The 19,061-nt window shown below is 42.2% G+C and overlaps 1 long non-coding RNA gene across 1 annotated transcript; it reads left to right on the top strand.

Moving 5' to 3' along the window:
* Nucleotides 1–2,622: 2,622 nt before the first annotated feature.
* Nucleotides 2,623–14,515, top strand: LOC138767233 (uncharacterized). The gene is made up of 3 exons (XR_011358778.1): nucleotides 2,623–2,690; nucleotides 7,342–7,424; nucleotides 13,993–14,515. It is a non-coding gene; the product is annotated as an uncharacterized lncRNA (long non-coding RNA).
* The last annotated feature ends 4,546 nt before the right edge of the window (nucleotides 14,516–19,061 follow it).

The following is a 19,061-nucleotide window of genomic DNA, read 5'->3' as shown; positions in this document are numbered from 1 at the left end:
CCACCTCCCCCCCCCCCCGTGTAGCCTTCCATGCTATTGGCCCCATTGTAGCCCCCACATTCTAGAAGTTATGAGAAGAAAAAAAAATACACTCACCTCTCCTGGATCCTGCGGCAGCGTCTCCCTCTGTCTGGCAGCTGATCTTGTAAGTACAGTGAGCTACCGGCACAGGCAGACTGTCACACACCTGCCCGGAAGCTCACTGCTGTAGCCCAGCCTGACATTCTACCAGATTGGCGCTCACTTCTGCAGAATATCAGGCCGTGTAATACGGCCTTAAAAGTGGCCGTACGCTTCCAATAACTGCTGGCTGAACAATCCTTCAGCTGACAATTATCTCTCCCATCTGGTCCCGTCCTCCCCATACACATAAATTTGGCACATCTGAGTTTTCCTGTGTTCTCTATGAGAGGGGAAAGCCATAGCCATACAGATCTGAAGGCGGCTTATCTCTCTTAGAACAAAGAGGTTGGGCATTGATTTTCCATCAAGCTTAACCCCCTATGTCCACTGATATCATCTGTCAGAGGACTGTCCAGAGAGCCCCATACACCTTACACTGATGGCCGAACCCACCACGAGCAACAGGTACCACCAACAAAAGAGTAAAATGTATGGGGACCTTAAATTGTTGCTAAAATATTTCAGCATTTGGGGCCCCACCTTCAACTTTGCCCAGGGCCACATCTAGTCTAAAACCGGCCCTGTGTGCAGCCTCTATCATTCATGATAGAGGCTGCAGGACACTTCCGGCACAGGCAGTCTCTCTGTACCCTGCTGCCTGTGCCTAGAGGATGACAGGAGTGCGGTTCCGGGAGACATCAACTGCTGGGGCCGGCAGACAGGTAAGTAACTGGTTTGATGTTTTTCTGTTCGGCAGGGGGGATTGGCTACTATGGGGGGTAGAGTATATAGTAGAGTATATAGTGCTGCTCTGTAATGTACTGTACAGTATAGTGCTGCTCTGTAATGTACTGTACAGTATATAGTGCTGTTCTGTAATGTCCTGTACAGTATATAGTGCTGATCTGTAATGTACTGTACAGTATATAGTGCTGCTCTGTAATGTACTGTACAGTATATAGTGCTGCTCTGTAATGTACTGTACAGTATATAGCGCTGTTCTGTAATGTACTGTACAGTATATAGCGCTGTTCTGTAATGTCCTGTACAGTATAGTGCTGCTCTGTAATGTCCTGTACAGTATATAGTGCTGCTCTGTAATGTACTGTACAGTATATAGTGCTGCTCTGTAATGTCCTGTACAGTATATAGTGCTGTTCTGTAATGTACTGTACAGTATATAGTGCTGCTCTGTAATGTCCTGTACAGTATATAGTGCTGTTCTGTAATGTCCTGTACAGTATATAGTGCTGTTCTGTAATGTACTGTACAGTATAGTGCTGCTCTATAATGTCCTGTACAGTATATAGTGCTGCTCTGTAATGTACTGTACAGTATAGTGCTGTTCTATAATGTCCTGTACAGTATATAGTGCTGCTCTGTAATGTACTGTACAGTATAGTGCTGTTCTATAATGTCCTGTACAGTATATAGTGCTGCTCTGTAATGTACTGTACAGTATAGTGCTGCTCTATAATGTCCTGTACAGTATATAGTGCTGTTCTGTAATGTACTGTACAGTATAGTGCTGTTCTGTAATGTACTGTACAGTATATAGTGCTGCTCTGTAATGTCCTGTACAGTATAGTGCTGCTCTGTAATGTCCTGTACAGTATATAGTGTGCTCTGTAATGTCCTGTACAGTATATAGTGCTGCTCTGTAATGTACTGTACAGTATACAGTGCTGCTCTGTAATGTACTGTACAGTATATAGTGCTGTTCTGTAATGTACTGTACAGTATATAGTGCTGCTCTGTAATGTCCTGTACAGTATAGTGCTGTTCTGTAATGTCCTGTACAGTATATAGTGCTGCCCTGTAATGTACTGTACAGTATATATTGCTGCTCTGTAATGTACTGTACAGTATATAGTGCTGTTCTGTAATGTCCTGTACAGTATATAGTGCTGTTCTGTAATGTACTGTACAGTATATAGTGCTGCTCTGTAATGTCCTGTACAGTATAGTGCTGCTCTGTAATGTCCTGTACAGTATATAGTGCTGTTCTGTAATGTCCTGTACAGTATATAGTGCTGCTCTGTAATGTACTGTACAGTATATAGTGCTGCTCTGTAATGTCCTGTACAGTATAGTGCTGCTCTGTAATGTACTGTGGTGATTATACTGGGCACTGTACAGCAGCAGGCAGACCACATTGGGAGTTGTAGTCCTATAATAACACAGCTCCTGTAGGAATAAAACTCCACACTTATGCTTCTCTGTAAGCTAGCAGCCCGCATATTCCCCTCCCCCCCACCCACCACACACACACAAACACACACACACACCCACCCACCCACCACACACACACACACAAACACACACACACACACACACACACACACACCCACACCTTATCAGTGACACTTACAGGAGGAGGAAGAAGCTGTCGCTGTCTCCATGCAAGGTCTCAGCGGGAGAGGGCTAGGGGTCAGAGGGGGGGGGGATCAAAGGGATGGGCTAAAGGGGCTGGGTCCCCAGCGGATCCGCAGCGTGTATGGGACCCATTCAGCTTCACACTACTGATTTCGCTACAAACTCGCAGCGTGAAATCCGCTGTGGATCTGGTACGTATGAAGCTTCCCTTAAGGTGGATTTATTCCACGTGGTAGAACTTAAATAGAAGTTTGTTCCAGCAAACATGAGGTTCTGCTTAAAGGTTGGAGATAAAGATGGAGGAATCTAGGACGGTAGTTCTGGACACATACAATACAATAATTGTACTTACCCACATGTAGATGGGAATAGACTATTACAATAATAGAGATTGCTGTAAGAGCAGAGATCTGTGATGCCTCCTGCTGCATTCTCCTTCATTCTTTTTGGCGGGAAATGTTAGTTTCACTTTGCCCTTAAAGCGATAGTACAGAAACAAGTGATGATATGTGATCCTCCCCCCCCTTACCCCTGTGTGTGTAGGCTGGGGATAGCAGGACAGCATGTGCTGCTGATATGGCTCAGTAAATTTAACCCTTTAACCCACTCACAATAACTAACCCTTTTCTTTTTTCCTTGATTTTTGTTCTTCACACTTTATTTCTATGAAAACCTCAATATTCATCCTATTGTTAGTACAAAAGTATAATCACTGTAAGCCTATGTTCACACAATGTAAATGAAAAGGGCAAATAACCGCCATATTTTAATAATGACCGCCGTAAATAATGATCATGATCGTCATTATGACTGTTATTATCAAAAGATGAATGTCATTTGCCTTTATTTTGTGTGAATAGCCTATAAATAAAACATTTATATAATGGTTTGTTGTCAGTAAATGAGAATGTTATTCTTTGTAGGTTTTCTTTGAGTGGTAACCCTATACATAGCTAGTCCTGCTCTCAGCTGAGAAGTGGTACAGATGTATCCAGTGTAGACAATGCTCTGTGAGCTAAACAGCCTGGACTTCAGACTGATACATTATACATAGCTAGTCCTGCTCTCAGCTGAGAAGTGGTACAGATGTATCCAGTGTAGACAATGCTCTGTGAGCTCTACAGCCTGGACTCCAGACTGATACATTATACATAGCTAGTCCTGCTCTCAGCTGAGAAGTGGTACAGATGTATCCAGTGTAGACGATGCTCTGTGAGCTAAACAGCCTGGACTCCAGACTAATACACTGTACATAGCTAGTCCTGCTCTCAGCTGAGAAGTAATACAATTGTATCCAGTGTAGACAATGCTCTGTGAGCTCTACAGCCTGGACTCCAGACTGATACATTGTACATAGCTAGTCCTGCTCTCAGCTGAGAAGTGATACAGTTGTACCCAGCCTAGACAATGCTCTGTGAGCTAAATAGCCTGGACTCCAGACTGATACATTGTACATAACTAGTCCTGCTCTCAGCTGAGAAGTGATACAATTGTATCCAGTCTAGACAATGCTCTGTGAGCTCTACAGCCTGGACTCCAGACTGATACATTGTACATAGCTAGTCCTGCTCTCAGCTGAGAAGTGATACAGTTGTACCCAGCCTAGACAATGCTCTGTGAGCTAAATAGCCTGGACATCAGACTGATACATAGTACATAACTAGTCCTGCTCTCAGCTGAGAAGTGATACAATTGTATCCAGTGTAGACAATGCTCTGTGAGCTCTACAGCCTGGACTCCAGACTGATACATTGTACATAGCTAGTCCTGCTCTCAGCTGAGAAGTGATACAGTTGTACCCAGCCTAGACAATGCTCTGTGAGCTAAATAGCCTGGACATCAGACTGATACATAGTAAATAGCTAGTCCTGCTCTCAGCTGAGAAGTGATACAATTGTATTCAGTCTGGACAATGTTCCATTAGTCTCTCTCTCTCTCTCTCTCTCTCTCTCTCTCTCTCTCTCTGCATATAAATATATATATATATATATATATATATATATATATATATATGACACACTTTTGATCCCTTTACACGGAACGATAATTTGCCCAATCGAACGTTTAACGATCATGAGACACCAATTTGGTTTTTAAAATGATCAGTGTTTGGACGGAAGGATAAATCATTTGAAAAATCGTTATTGCGATCGTTTTAAGATCGCTTAAAGAGGATGTACCACCACGTACATCCTTTTTAATCTGAACCGATGGATCGAACGGCGCCGGCACGGAGAAGCCGGTGCCGGGGTCCGTTTTTCGGACCGCGGCCCGGTTCCCGTGCACGGTGCCATTCTATGCACCGGAACTGGCCGGTGCTCAAGCACTGGAGGCCGGCCGGGCCGCCCCCAGTGGGAGGAAATTCCCTCCCCTCTATGATGCGACTCCATTAGAATGCCACTTTTAGGGTACCCAAAAAGAAACCTTTTCAGCACTGTTTATTGGGGGAGTGTGGGGGTCACCTTTAGGGTGCTCTTCTGATGCTGTTTTGGGGTAGTTTTCTAGCAATATAGGCAAAAAAGACAAATTGGGACAGTTTTGTGTGTTTTTTCTAGCAAAATGAGAAGCAATTTCTGGCACACTTTTGGGCTATTATTTTGGGATACTTTTTGGTTTTTCTTTGGGATTCTCTTTTCTCATTGTTTTCAGGTACTCTTTTGGAACTTCTCGCACACATGTCAACAAAATTTCAGCGGGATATCTTCACATTTATACTAACCCACCCCAAAGTTGGTGTTTTAGGGGAATTCCAGGCCAGCGCCTAAGGAGGTTTTCTAGGGGGCAGGAAAGGGCCTACCTCTTCTGCTTCTGGCACTCAGTTCCACCCTCTGCAAGTATCAGAAATAGAAATAGAAGTCACATTTTAGCTGAAAACACTGCTGGAATCCTGCACCCTTTCCCTCACATTGTGTAGCCATCCAGTATAATACCTTTACTATTCCTCCTACTCTGAGATATCAACAACCGATCCTGGATGTCCTCCACAGAGTAATATCTGGGACTTGGTGTGTATAATTGTCAGGTAGGTGGTACATGTCCCAGTAACATCCACATGATGCCATAACACAAGGCTCAGCTCAGCTTTAGGCAGTGCTGAAAGGAAAGAGGAGCTGTGATTGGCTGCTGTGGGCAGTTTGCACCAGTCTAAATTTTACACCCTTTGATAAATCTCCCCCAAGGTCTCCACCAGAACATTGCCCATCACACTGCCCCGGCCAATCTGTCTTCTTCCCATATTGAATCCTGGTGCCATCTCTTCCCCAGGTAAGTGACGCACATGCACCCAGCCATCCACATGATGAAGAACGTGACCCATCAGACCAGACACCACAGGGATCTGTGGCTACTTAACCCCTTATACAGCAGACTGAGATGTCTTTGATACTGTTTCACAAGCTGAACAATATGCAATGATTATATACCATTAGAGAAAACTAAATTGGCCAGCAGATGGCGCTGTAGATATGCCGTAATGGTATGTGCTGTTTATGAGGCATTTGGCTGCCCTCTAAATAGGGGATATATTGGACTGTAAATAGGCAGGATTGCAGTATATTTTAGGACATGTTTCTCTACTCTCCAACCCTGTGGAGGTAAATGCAACTCACAAGGCAAGGAGCAAAAACTTTCCCCAATGTGTTGCAGTCTTGCAGCCCGCTGATCCTGGCTTTCATAACGATCAATTTAGACGGTACGATATATCGTACGGAAAATTCATTTTGCGATCGTTTTGCGATCGCTTAAGCCTATCTCACACATTGGTTAAATCGGCGAACGACTGTTCACACGGAACAATCTGCGAATTTTTTGCGAACGATCAACGACGATTTGAGAACATGTTCAAAGATTAAAATGAACGATTTCTCGCTTGTCGTTTGATCGTTCGCTGCGTTTACACGTACGATTATCGTTCGAATTCGATCGTTGTCGCGCAAATTCGCACAATAATCGTTACGTGTAAACGCAGCATAAAGGGAACCAATCTGGCCAATTGGGCTGATTTGGTTCCTTGCATCACAGTATAAAGCTGCTGTACAGCTCCCAACATGTATCAGCTGCGACTACCTGCTGCCCTTTTTCCTGCTGTGTGCCTAGGGATTAACCCCTTAAGGACGGAGCCAGTTTTCACATTTGCGCTTTTGTTTTTTTCCTCCTCATGTTTAAAAGGCCCTAATTTTTTGCGACACCAATTATACTTCGCAAATACAGACTTAATTTTTTAATAAAATATGCTACAAAAGCAGAAAAAAATTATAGTGCAGTAAAATTTGAAAAAAAGGGGCAATTCCTTTTATTTTGAGGGGTTTTGTATTTACGCCGTTCGCTCTATGGTATAACTAACTTGTTATCTATGTTCCTCAAGTCAGTTTGATTACAACGATATGTAACTTTTATATTATTTGATGGCTTTTAAAAAATGTAAACCTTTTAAAGAAAACTAAATGTGTTTAAAATCGCTCTATTCCCATCCTTATAGCGCTTTTATTGAGGTGTAATTTTTTGCAGCTTGATCTGTCCTTTCTTTTGGTACCTTGTTTACATATATAAGACTTTTTGATCACTTTTTATAGCATTTTTTTCTAGATTTAATGTAAACAAAAGTGCGCAATTTTGCACTTTGGCGGGTTTTTGCGTTTACCTAGTTTACTGTGCGAGATCAGGAATGTAATCATTTAATAGTTCGGGCGATTACGCACGCTGCAATACCAAATATGTTTATTTTTATTTTTTTTTTATTTATAGTATGGGAAAAGGGGGGGTGGTTCAAACTTATATTCGGGGAGGGGGTTATTATAGTTCTTGAAAAACACTATATTGTAATCTGTATTCTTCTTCTTCCAGCCATTCTTCTGCGATTAATACAGCCCGAACACACACGCACAGACTCCATTCAAACTGTGTTTCGAAGCCCTCGGCGGTGAGAGGTGTGCTATCTATTTTTGGTTTCGATCGGATTTGTCGTTTTTAGAAAATAATGGCCCATTGGAAATAATGGCCACACTCTAAATGCTAACAGCCAATCACAGCACATATGCAAATAGCTGAAACATAGCAGCCAATAGGAACTCTAAGGTCTTGTCAGTCAATGTCCACTATTGGCCAATAGAAGATGTAATATATGGAAGGTCCTTAACGATTTGGTCTCACTGACATGAGTAAGATTGTCATGGTAACCGAGCAATGTTCTTCACCATTATAAGTAGCAGAGCCGCTCTTAACCCCTTAACGATATCGGGCATAAACTTACGCCCCCGCGCCCTGGTACTTAGCGCAAACAGGTGTAAATTTACGCCCGATGTTTCCCCCGATCGCTGTGTGTTCACACACTGCGATCGGGGAAGATGGCCTGCTATAATGTATAGCAGGCCATCTCTTCTTGTCGGCATGGGGGATGATTAACCCCCCCCCCCCCGTGCCGACGATCGATGCTATCAGCTGATCGATATAGATCAGCCGATAGCCGCTGAATACAGCTTCTCCGGGTCATCGGTGACCCGGTGACCCAGAAAGCAATGGCGATTGGTGCTGTCCGAGACAGCAGCAATCACCATTAGTGTACTGGGGAAAGATGGCGCCGGTGCCACCCCTACGATCGCCGTGATAGGCCGGCCACTACCGGCCGGCCCATCACGGCGATCTAAGTGACCGAGAGCTCTAAGTGACCGAGACCGTGAACGAGAGCTCTGTAAATGCGACATGATCCATGAAATCCATTCCAGTGAAATTCAGCTTCCAAAGGCTAAATGGCGCTCCATCCCTTTGGAGGCTCGTGCTGCGCCCGCCTGGCACTTTATGTCCACATGTGGGGTATTTCTGTACTCGGGAGAAACTGCGCTACATGTTTTGTGTTTTTTTTTCTTTTATCCCCTTGTAAAAATGAAAAATGAAGGCTAGAACAACATTTTAGTGTAAAAAATAAAATTTTTCCTTTTTCACACCACATTGTGTCCCTTTAGGGGTGTTTTTTAGGTTTTGGCACCCCAGAGCCTCTGGCAACCTAACTGGTACGGTCAAAAAAGACCAAATATAATGGAGGCGTTGAAATTCACTAGGCGCTCCTTTGTATCTGAGGCTTGTGGTTCCGTCAAATAGCGCAATAGGGCCACATATGGGGTATTTCTATAAACTGCAGAAACGGGGCAATCAATATTGGGGTGCATTTCTCTGGTAATAGATTTATAATTATGAAAAATATTGGATTACAATAAAATCTCTGCACAGAAAATTTTAATTTTCAAATTTCTTACACACTTAGCTTTTATTTCTGTGACTCCCCTAAAGGGTAAAAAACTTTCTGGATATGCTTTTGCAGAGTTTGGGGGGTGCAGTTTCTGAAATGGGGTGCTTTGTGGGGCTTTCTAACATACAGTCCCCTCAAATACACTTTAAGGCTATGTTCACACTGCGTATATGTCCGGCCGCGAAAATATTTTTGCGGCCGGACATATACGCGGTAAACTCCGGCCGGGGATTTACGCTACTTGCGGCCGGCTACGTACAGAGCGTGAACTTACGCCCGAAGTCTACTTACGCTTCCCGAGAGCCCTACGTAGCGATCTGACAGCGGTCTTTTACTTGGAAATCTTCGCCTAGTCCTGGACACCCCACAGAACCTTTTGGATCGGCACAAAAAGCTGGCAAAATGAAGAAATCACCACTACGTACGGGACCGCATGTTACGCTGCGGGCGTAAGTTACGGCATTTTCGTCCTCAAACAATGGTCTGGTTCATTTTTTACGGCGCCGCGTACGATCCTCGCGTAAGTTCTTACGTAGTGTGAACTGTGCCACCGTATATCGTATTCTTTCCATTGTACGCAAACTACGTAAGTCTCCGGCCACTTATTCACGGAACGCACTACGTCCGGAGACTTAGGTAGTGTGAACATAGCCCCCACCTGAACAGGTCCCTAAAAATGTATGATTTTGAAATTTTACTGAAAATTTTGAAAATTGCTGCTTATGTTTTGAGCTTTCTATTGTCTAAAAAAAATGAAAGATAATTTAATAAATGTCGCCAACATAAAGTAGACATGTTGCTAATGCTATTTGATATATAATTTATGTGGCATAACCATTTTCTGTATAAGCAGAAAAGTTTCAAAGTTGGAAAAATGCATTTTTTCAAAATTTTTCACGTTATTTTTGTGTTTTTCATAATGATTCGTTAGAAATATCAACTCCATTTTACCAGAAATGTAAAGTACAATATGTCACGAGAAAACACTCTCAGAATCAGCTGGGTAGATAAAAGCATCCCGAAGTTATTAATGAATAAAGTGACACAGGTCATATTCATAAAAATTTGTCTCTGTCCTTAAGGCCATTTCAGGCTCTGTCCTTAAGGGGTTAAAGGGACCCAGGTCACTTTTAAAGGGACCCAAGTGGCTCTTAAAGGGACATGACCAAAGTCGCTCTTAAAGGGACGGGACCCAAGTCACTCCAAAAGGTACAAGACCCAGGTCGCTCTTAAAGGGACCCAGGTCACTCTTAAAATTATATGTGCTGTGTAATTAAACTTAAAATGCAATATTTTTTATTTGGGGTGATTTTGTGTTTTTACGCCATTCACCCTGACAACTTGTTATCTATGTTCCTCAAGTCGGTACGATTACAATGATATGCAACTTGCATAACTTTTATTTTATTTGACAGCTTTAAAAAAATTAAAACCTTTTAAAAAAACAAAATGTTTTTAAAATTACTCTATTCCCATCCTTATAATGTTTTTATCCTTTCGTCTATGGGGCTGTGTGAGGTGTAATTTTTTGTGCCATGATTTGTACTTTTACCTTACTTGTTTGCGACTTTTTGATTGCTTTATATTACAATTTTTCTGGATTTGATGCGACCAAAAATGCGCAATTTTGCACTTTGGAATTTTTTTTGCGCTCTTGCTGTTTACTGTGCGAGATCAGGAATATGATAAATTAACAATTCATGCGATTATGCACGCGGCTCTACCAAATATGTTTTTTTTTTTAATTATTTATAAAATAAGAAAGGGGGATGATTCTGACTTTTATCAGGGGAGGGGATTTTTTTTATTAATAAAAACACTTTCAACCCCCCTTGGGGACTTCTAATGTAACTACACTGATCTCCTATTGAGATCAATGCTGTGTATATAATAGAGCACTGATCCATCAGATCAGTGCTCTATTATACTGGTCTGCTGCAGACCAGACACATGGATTGTTGAGCCGGGATCAGCATCATTCTGATGCTGACCCCGGCCCAGCCAGTATACCGGATGTTTGACAGCTGCATTTAACTGTCCTAACAGCTGCAGTCCCGGGCTGCAGAAAGCAGCCAGGATCACGGCCGTTCAGAGAAGGGTCGCGGCGCGGCCCCTCTCTTAACCTCCCCACCCACCGCAGGACGTGCCGGTACGTCCTGCTGAGGAAAGGCGTTAAAGGGTTACTCAAGCGGGGGGGGGGGCGCTTTTTTGCTGGGACCGGGGAGGAGGTGGCCGAGGGAAAAGATGTCCACTCACCCCCCCGGTTCCAGCGGCTGGTCCCGCATCGCGGCACTCCGGTGTCCGGTTCCCGGCCACTTCCGGGTGTCTGACGCGGGCCCAAGACGTGACGTCTCAGGTTCGCTCAGCCACTCAGTGAAGGAGGCAGGATCCCTTTCAAGTCCGCTTAGATCCCACCTCTCACACCTGAGACGTATCATCTCGGGTCCGCGTCAGACACCTGGAAGCGGCCGGGAACCAGCCACCGGAGCGCCGCGATATGGGACCCACCGCTGGTCCCAGCAAAAAAGTGCACCCCGCTGGAGTACCCCTTTAATGACCAAACTCACTTTTCAAAATCTGACCTGTCTCACTTGCGGCTATAGCTCAGTGATACTTTAATGTATATTAGGGATTCTGAGATTGTTTTTTCCATGACATATAGACTTTATTGGCAAAATTTGGTTACTATCCTGTGTGTTTTTTGTGAAAAACATCAAAATATCATGATAATATAGAAAAATTATCAATATTTTTTATATTAAAATATTTATATTAAAATATTAAAATTTTGCTATTCAGCGTGCAGTAAAAACTACGTAATAAATATGTATAGTTTTCTTTTTTAACTATTACAACTTTGGCACAATAGAAACTACTTTCCTTAAAAAAAAAAAGACAAAAACCGTTGCCACATTGCAAAATCCATATCGTTCTCATCTTTCACATGACAGAGCTGCTTTTAGGCTCATTTTTTGTGGGAAGTTGTGTAGTTTTTATTGATACCAAGTTTTACATATATATGATCATATATGACATATTTTTTGAAGCGAATTGATAAGATACAGTTATTCTGTCCCCCCCCCAGTGTGCATTGTGCGGTATAAATAATAATCTAGTTTTATAGCTTGGGTCGTTGCGGACGTGGCGACTCTGAACATGTATAGGTTTTGTGTTTTCTAGGTGTTTAATGTAATGTATATTGTGGGCATAACAAAATCAAGGCAGTTATCCAGGATTTAAAAAAAATATGCCAGTTTTTTTCTTCTTCTAGAAACAGCGCTACTCTTTGTGTGCGGTATTGCAGGTCAGTTCTTTTGAAGTAAATGGATTTAGTAAATGGATTAGTAAGGCTGCACTGTATTTAAAGAAAGCAGCCATATTTTATTAATCCTGGATAACTCCATATAATTATACAACGATACAGACATATAGGCAGGGGCAGCCCATGGTCCATTGCCCTGGGAATTCATGTGTAAAGAGTGAGTAATGCATTTTCATTGATTAGTAACTTCTGAAGATTCTAAGTAATTTTTGGATGTCGAGTGGAAATCCCCATTACTAGAAGCATCATCTTGTTTCTAAAGGGGATTACACCATACTACACCAGGGGGCCACACACCAGGCACATGAGTATCACAAGACCAGGGGGGCATTACTTAATTATATTAAAGGGAAAAACGCCCAACCAAAACTGAATGACATATGACCCAGCTGCAAGAAAGTGATTCCCAAGAGGCTTCTTTCTTCCTGTTTCCTAGCAGTCAGATTTTGCTGACAGATGTTATCAATGTATGAGTATCGAGATTAGCTTAAAGCGACTCTGTACCTACAATCTGACCCCCCCTCCCCCCCAAACTGCTTGCACCTTCAGATAGCTGCTTTTAATTAAAGATCTGTCCTGCGGTCCATTTTGGCAGGTGATGCAGTTATTGTGCTAAAAAACTACTTTTAAACTGGCAGCACCGTGCCCTACGGGAGTGGCCTAGATTGTGTATGCATTAGGCTGGCACAACCTCTCTGTCCCTCCTCCCCACCCTTCTCATCATTAGGAATGCTCCAGGCAGATTGCCTCCTATTCGTCAGCTGTGTCAGCCTGGCACATGGGCTGGATCATGAAGGCACCTGTGCAAATGTTCAGCATGAAGAAAATGTTCCAGTGACATTCCTAATGATGAAGAGGGTGGGGAGGAGGAACGGAGGGGGTGGTGCAAAGTTAGGGCACATATACTCCCATAGGGCACAGGGTTGTAAGTTTAAAAGTAGTTTTTTAGGACAATAACTGCATCACCTGCCAAACGGACCCCAGGACAGATCTTGGATTAAAAGCAGCTATCCGAAGGTACAAGTGATTTGGGGGGGGGGGGCAGATTGTGGGTACAGAGTCACTTTAAATTCTCAGAGATCATTTGAGAGAAAGTGCAAAGCGGAAAGTTCCCAGCTATAACTAACACCATTTACATTAATATCTAATATAAATTATTAATTTGCTGGTGGGGTTACTGTGTACATGCATTACATTACTTATGCTATACTGATCCTGAGTTACATCCTGTATTATACTTCAGAGCTGGACTCAGTATTCTGCTGGTGTGTTTCCTGTGTGCATACATTACATTACTTATCCTAAGTTACATCCTGTATTATACTCCTGAGCAGCACTCACTATTCTGCCGGTGAGGTCACTGTGTACATACATTACATTACTTATCCTGTACTGATCCTGAGTTACATCCTGTATTATACTCCTGAGCAGCACTCACTATTCTGCCGGTGGGGTCACTGGGTACATACATTACATTACTTATCCTGTATTGATCCTGAGTTACATCCTGTATTATACTCCTGAGCAGCACTCACTATTCTGCTGGTGGAGTCCATAGTGTACATACATTGGGAACTTGCTGGGGTATATCTTGGCGACCCTTGGCCAGGTTGCCAATGTATTTCTGAAGGGTACAGGGAAAATATAATGTGAACATCGCCTTTGACAACTCATTTCAATGCTGGTTGAGCCAATATATATCTCTCCCAACTTGGCTTTCACGTATTTTAGACATAGGGGGAGATGTCTTAGTTGCCCCTAGCAACCAATCAGATTCCACTTTTCATACCTCACAGATTCTTTGAAAAATGAAAGGTGGAAGCTGATTGGTTGCTAGGGGCAAATAAGATAATTCTACTTTACACCAGTTTGATAAATCTCCCCCATACTGTATGTAAGTTGGCTAATAGTGTCTATGTTCCGTCTCCAGGTTCATGTCTTCCACATCTCCATATTGACTTTCCGCCATGATGACATTATGTCCACAATGACTTTCCAGGACCTGTAAGGATATTTTGTCCATAGTAACAATCTTCCCAATTGGCTCTAGTTCTAGTGTGTTGGTCGAATCATCATACAGGACTGTCAGCAATGAGCTGCAGGACATAGAGGAATGACTGAATGTACATTTATTGATATATATATATATATATATATATATATACACACACACATATAACCACAACAATACATCCCACGCAATAACTTTGTTTGTATTTTTTATATCAAGATGAAAAGTAAGATTGTCTTCTGTAACCAGCAAGAAAACACCTGCAAGTTCAAAAGAGCCATGTTTGTTGTACTTAGGTCACTTGTGTGTAAAGTCCCCAAGTTTATAACTATCGAGAAGACCTGGTCGTGGAGCTTGACTGTTCTGTGTAATTCCAGGGGATATTTTTGTTGAGTTATCTACAATCCTAAGATTCTTTTGAGAATTAGAATTAAAGTGAATGTCTACCACATGTAAAATTAGCGTTTCTTGATCTTCATCTTTGAAACCTCCCTGGGGGTCCATTGGTGACAGGGTGTTGTGGGTTACTGCAACCTCCCTGCTAGTGGTAGGCTGGTCTTTCAGAGTGGGTGGGCATGAAGGGTCCTGCAAGTGCAAGGTGCCTGGGGGGCTGCACTGTAGGTGATGATCTTGGTTTTTCCTAGAACACTACATTACATAGGTGCCACGGACGATGAACATTAGGATGTCCCAACGTTCAAAGTTGTTACGAAAGGAGGCTCTCTCTTTACTGTATGCACTTCAATAAAGCATATCTCTCATTTTGGTAAGATCTTGGTCACAAATATGAAGAAACATGACTAGAGCAAAGGAGCACCCTAAGACAAGGCTGATGTCAAGGCTGTTAGATGAGTTTCCCTAACTCCCTTTCTTAGTAAAGCTAGGCAAGCACAGTCCATTTACTCTGCCTTACTAACAGGGTGTTGTTTGAAACTTGTTGGATCACATTTTATGTTCAGACAATTGTAGTTCTCCCTGAAGCTCTGCAATGCCTAAAGTTGAGAAGTGCAGGATTGACTAGGCCCAGCCTGAAGCACCAACAGATCCTAGATTGTAACTAGAGATGAGCGAACCGGTTAGGCCGGTATTGGATACGGTTCAGATTTTTCCAAAAGCTGAGTCCGGTCGGATTTGGATTTTTGGAAGTCCGCTCCGATTTTTTCATTTTTTTTCTTGCTTTCTAAAATGGCAGCCGCCATTTTAGAAAGCAGGAAGTGTTCTGGGCGGGAAAAGCTTTTTCCCATGATGCCCGGAACACATCCAATCAGCAGGGATGTTGCACTAGCCCACCCCCTGTGTGACATCGGTATTGCAGTCACATGACCGCATGATGCAGTCTGCAGAGAGATGAAGGAGACTGTTAGCAGTGCACAGAGCTCGTCAGTAACAAAACGCTGCTGGTGCACAATGCTGTACTGAGAAGATATTGTACAAAAGCAAAGACAAAAAGATTATTAGGAAAGCGGAGAGGAGAAACATATAGTGATTGAGAGAGAAAAATAGAGAGGGCGAAAGATAGATAGGTAGATAGATTAGGCATAAGAGATATGCCTTGTGCATGTGTGTAGAATAAAACTAAAAAAAAAAGTGCTATACAGATATACAAGTACTATATTTGGACCCTTGCGAGAGTGTATATGACATATGTGTTTTCGTGAGACACAAATATATTCCTTGTGCATGTGTGTAGAATAAAACTCTAAAAAAAGTGCTATACAGATATACAAGTACTATAGTTGGACCATTGGAAGAGTGTATGTGATATAGGTGTTTTCCTGAGGCACAAATATATACCTTGTGCATGTGTGTAGAATAAAACTCTAAAACTATTGCTGGACCTCCACTGGCCTCCAATGACTACTGCTGCTCCATCACTGCATTTGTGACCTTTTTTCTGCATAGACCCTGTAATGGTGAATTTCATGCATAGACCCTGTAATGGTGAATATTGAAGTCTAAAAAAAAAATTTACTTTGAGATATTGAAAAGATAATGATGTTACTGACATGTAGAACCCTAAATTCAACCGAATACACTACCTCCGTATCATATAGATGCTTTAAACTATGAAATCCGAAGAAATCCGAAATTCGGTCGAACCGAACTTTAAAAAAAAAATCCGGAAGTCCGGTCGGTACGAACTTTTGAAAAGTTTCCTCATCTCTAATTGTAATGGTGCACTTGTATAGCTTCTCCTCATCTCCTCACACTCCTAAATCTATATGCTTCAGTGTATTCACAGATGTATGGTATAAAATTACCAACCAATTACATGGAGCAATTACCATGCAAAAACATACCAAAGCGATTAATTGCTAACTATCATCATTAGGCATAATAGGGTTAAGCGAGTGCAAAGTGAACGTGAAATCGTAAGATTGGCGCTGCTCGTGATCTTTCAGCATGTTAAAAAATCATTGTTGATCTTTTGCTGAAAATTCGCCAATCAGTTTGTTTAACAAGAAATCTTTCAGTTGCTCGGGAGAAAAACAACCATTTTCTCTTGGCATAATTAATTGGGGACCATTGAACATGCACATGATTGTTCATAACGGCAACCTATGTTACTATGTGTAATAGGGCCTTAAGAAAGTCAAGATGACTGAGTTCCTTTTACTAGTATGGATGTTCCACTGATAACACTGGTCAACAGCCAAAAAAAGTTCCGACATGAGAACAGTTGATCTTAACAAATTTTGGGGTGCTGAGATCGAAAATGATGTTCAAATTTTGAAATTGGCTCTAATTTTCAGGACATAGTACTTTCTATACTTCTCACAGCCTGTGATACAATACTAGGAAGTTTGCATCATCAGTATTGCATCATCAACTGGTATATTGCATCATCTTAGAATGACCAATAGTTATGGTATAAGGCTAGGTTCACACTGCGTTTTTGCTATCTGAGTTTTTCATCCGTTTTTTGCGAAAAACGGATGAAAAAAAACAGATGCATTTGTGTGCATCCGTTTTGATCTGCTTTTTCATTGACTTCCATTTAAAAAAAAAAAAATGGATCCTTTTTTTTAACGGACACAAAAGTAGTGTCGACACTACTTTTGATTTTGTTAAAAAATTGATTCGTTTCGATCCGTTTCAATGGAAAAACTGATCAAAACGGATGCACAAAAATGCATCCGTTTTTCATACTTTTTTTTTTTTTGCAAAAAAACGGATGAAAAAACAGCAAAAACGCAGTGTGAACCTAGCATAAGGTATGGGGGTAAATGGAACCCATCAATGCTTGCAGATCACTGTTGGACAGTTATCAGAGACAATCCCATGTATGAATACAAAAGACATGTGTAAATGCACCGAGAAGCCATTGAATAAGGACCTACATTCCAGAGTTCAATAAATATTATTAATTTGTAAAAATTCTTGTATGTAAATTGTAGTTGATTTCAGATAGAACTAAGTTTCCTATGAATATATTTCAAAAGTTTATGAACAGTAACCGAGCTTCCTTATGATTGCAGAAGTAATAAATATGTCGGCTATTATACTGTATTCTATACAATTCACAAAACAGTAACATGAGAACTCTTCCATATCATAGAAACTTGAGCCAATTAACATTTTTCCTTGTGATATTTGAATTCAGCACATAAAGATCATTAAGAAATGGATCATTTTATTTCAGAACCAAACAACTTTTGAAAATTTGTTGACCAGTGTAATTTGCAAAAAATGAAGTAATGAAAAATGAGTATCTGTGCCCTAAGTTTGCACAACCTCTCAGTCCCTCCTCCCCACCCTCTTCATTATTAGGAATACTCCAGGCAGATTGCCTCCTATTGCCCACCTGTGGCAGCCCGGCACATGGGCTGGATCGTTAAGGACCTGTGCAGTGTTCAGCATGGAGAAAATGTTTCAGTAGCATTCCTAATGATGAAGAGGGTGGGGAGGAGGGACGGAGGGGTGGTGCAAAGTTAGGGCACAGATACTCCCATTTGGCACGGGCTTCAAGTTTAAAGGTATTTTTTTAGGACAATACCTGCATCAGCTGCCGAACGGATCCCGGGACAGAACTTGGATTAAAAGCAGCTATCCGACTGTACAAGTGGTTTTGGGGGGGGGGGGGGGGGGTCAGATTGTGTGGTACAGAGTCTCTTTAAAGCTACTTCTCCTTCTACCTCAACTTCTCTACACTTACCAACTCCTGTCAGGGGCGTTGCTAGGGTCCTAAAACATCCGGGGCCCGGGCCCTCTGAGTGCCGTCATAAGCGCTTAGCGAAGGAGCCCGATGCAGAAGCTAGTAACCTCAATGACTGCTCAATTAGTCCTGCTCTATTGCCTCCACTCTTAATAACTGTGGCTAAGCAGGCACAGACAGCTCCTTCACAGCTCCCCCTGTACACACAGCCTCTGGGAGGTCTGCCCTAGCTCCTATCCTCTAGGCCAGTGTTTCCCAACCTTTTCTACCTCGGGGAACTCCTACCAGATAACGTTCTACAAAATGCAAAAACCTCATTCAGTGACTCACAGGTGACGTCTTCTTTGATCTGAGTTGTTCTCTTTCCTTTTTCCTCTCCATCCGGCCCAAACCACCATGATGATTTCTTTCAGTTGCAATTCATCTCTTCAGAACCTGCCAGACAAACATCTCAGGCTCTGCACTTTTCCTTCAATTTCCTTCCCTTTTCCCCTCCTAAAGGCTCCCATACAGTAGTTATTCCACTACCTGGTGTCAGTGAGTAGGTAGGTAAGTATGTTGCCCCCTGTAGGTAGGATACTCTGCTGTGCCCCCAAATAGTAATAATGTCCAGTGTTGTGCCCTTTAGTAACAATGCCTCCTGCTGTATTACCCCACATTGTAAAATGTCCCCCTGCTGTGTACCCTTATATAGTAATAATGCCCTCTGCTGTGCCCTTTATAGTTATTATGCCCCCTGCTGTACCCTCCATATAGTAATAATGCACCCTCTGCTGTGCTTCCTATGTAGTAATAATGCCTCCTGCTGTACCCTCCATATAGTAATACCCCC

This window comes from Dendropsophus ebraccatus, chromosome 11 (assembly GCF_027789765.1).
Source record: "Dendropsophus ebraccatus isolate aDenEbr1 chromosome 11, aDenEbr1.pat, whole genome shotgun sequence".
Lineage (NCBI taxonomy): Eukaryota > Metazoa > Chordata > Amphibia > Anura > Hylidae > Dendropsophus > Dendropsophus ebraccatus.
Note: the sequence above shows the minus strand (reverse complement) of the source record. Positions and strands in the feature narration are given on the sequence as shown.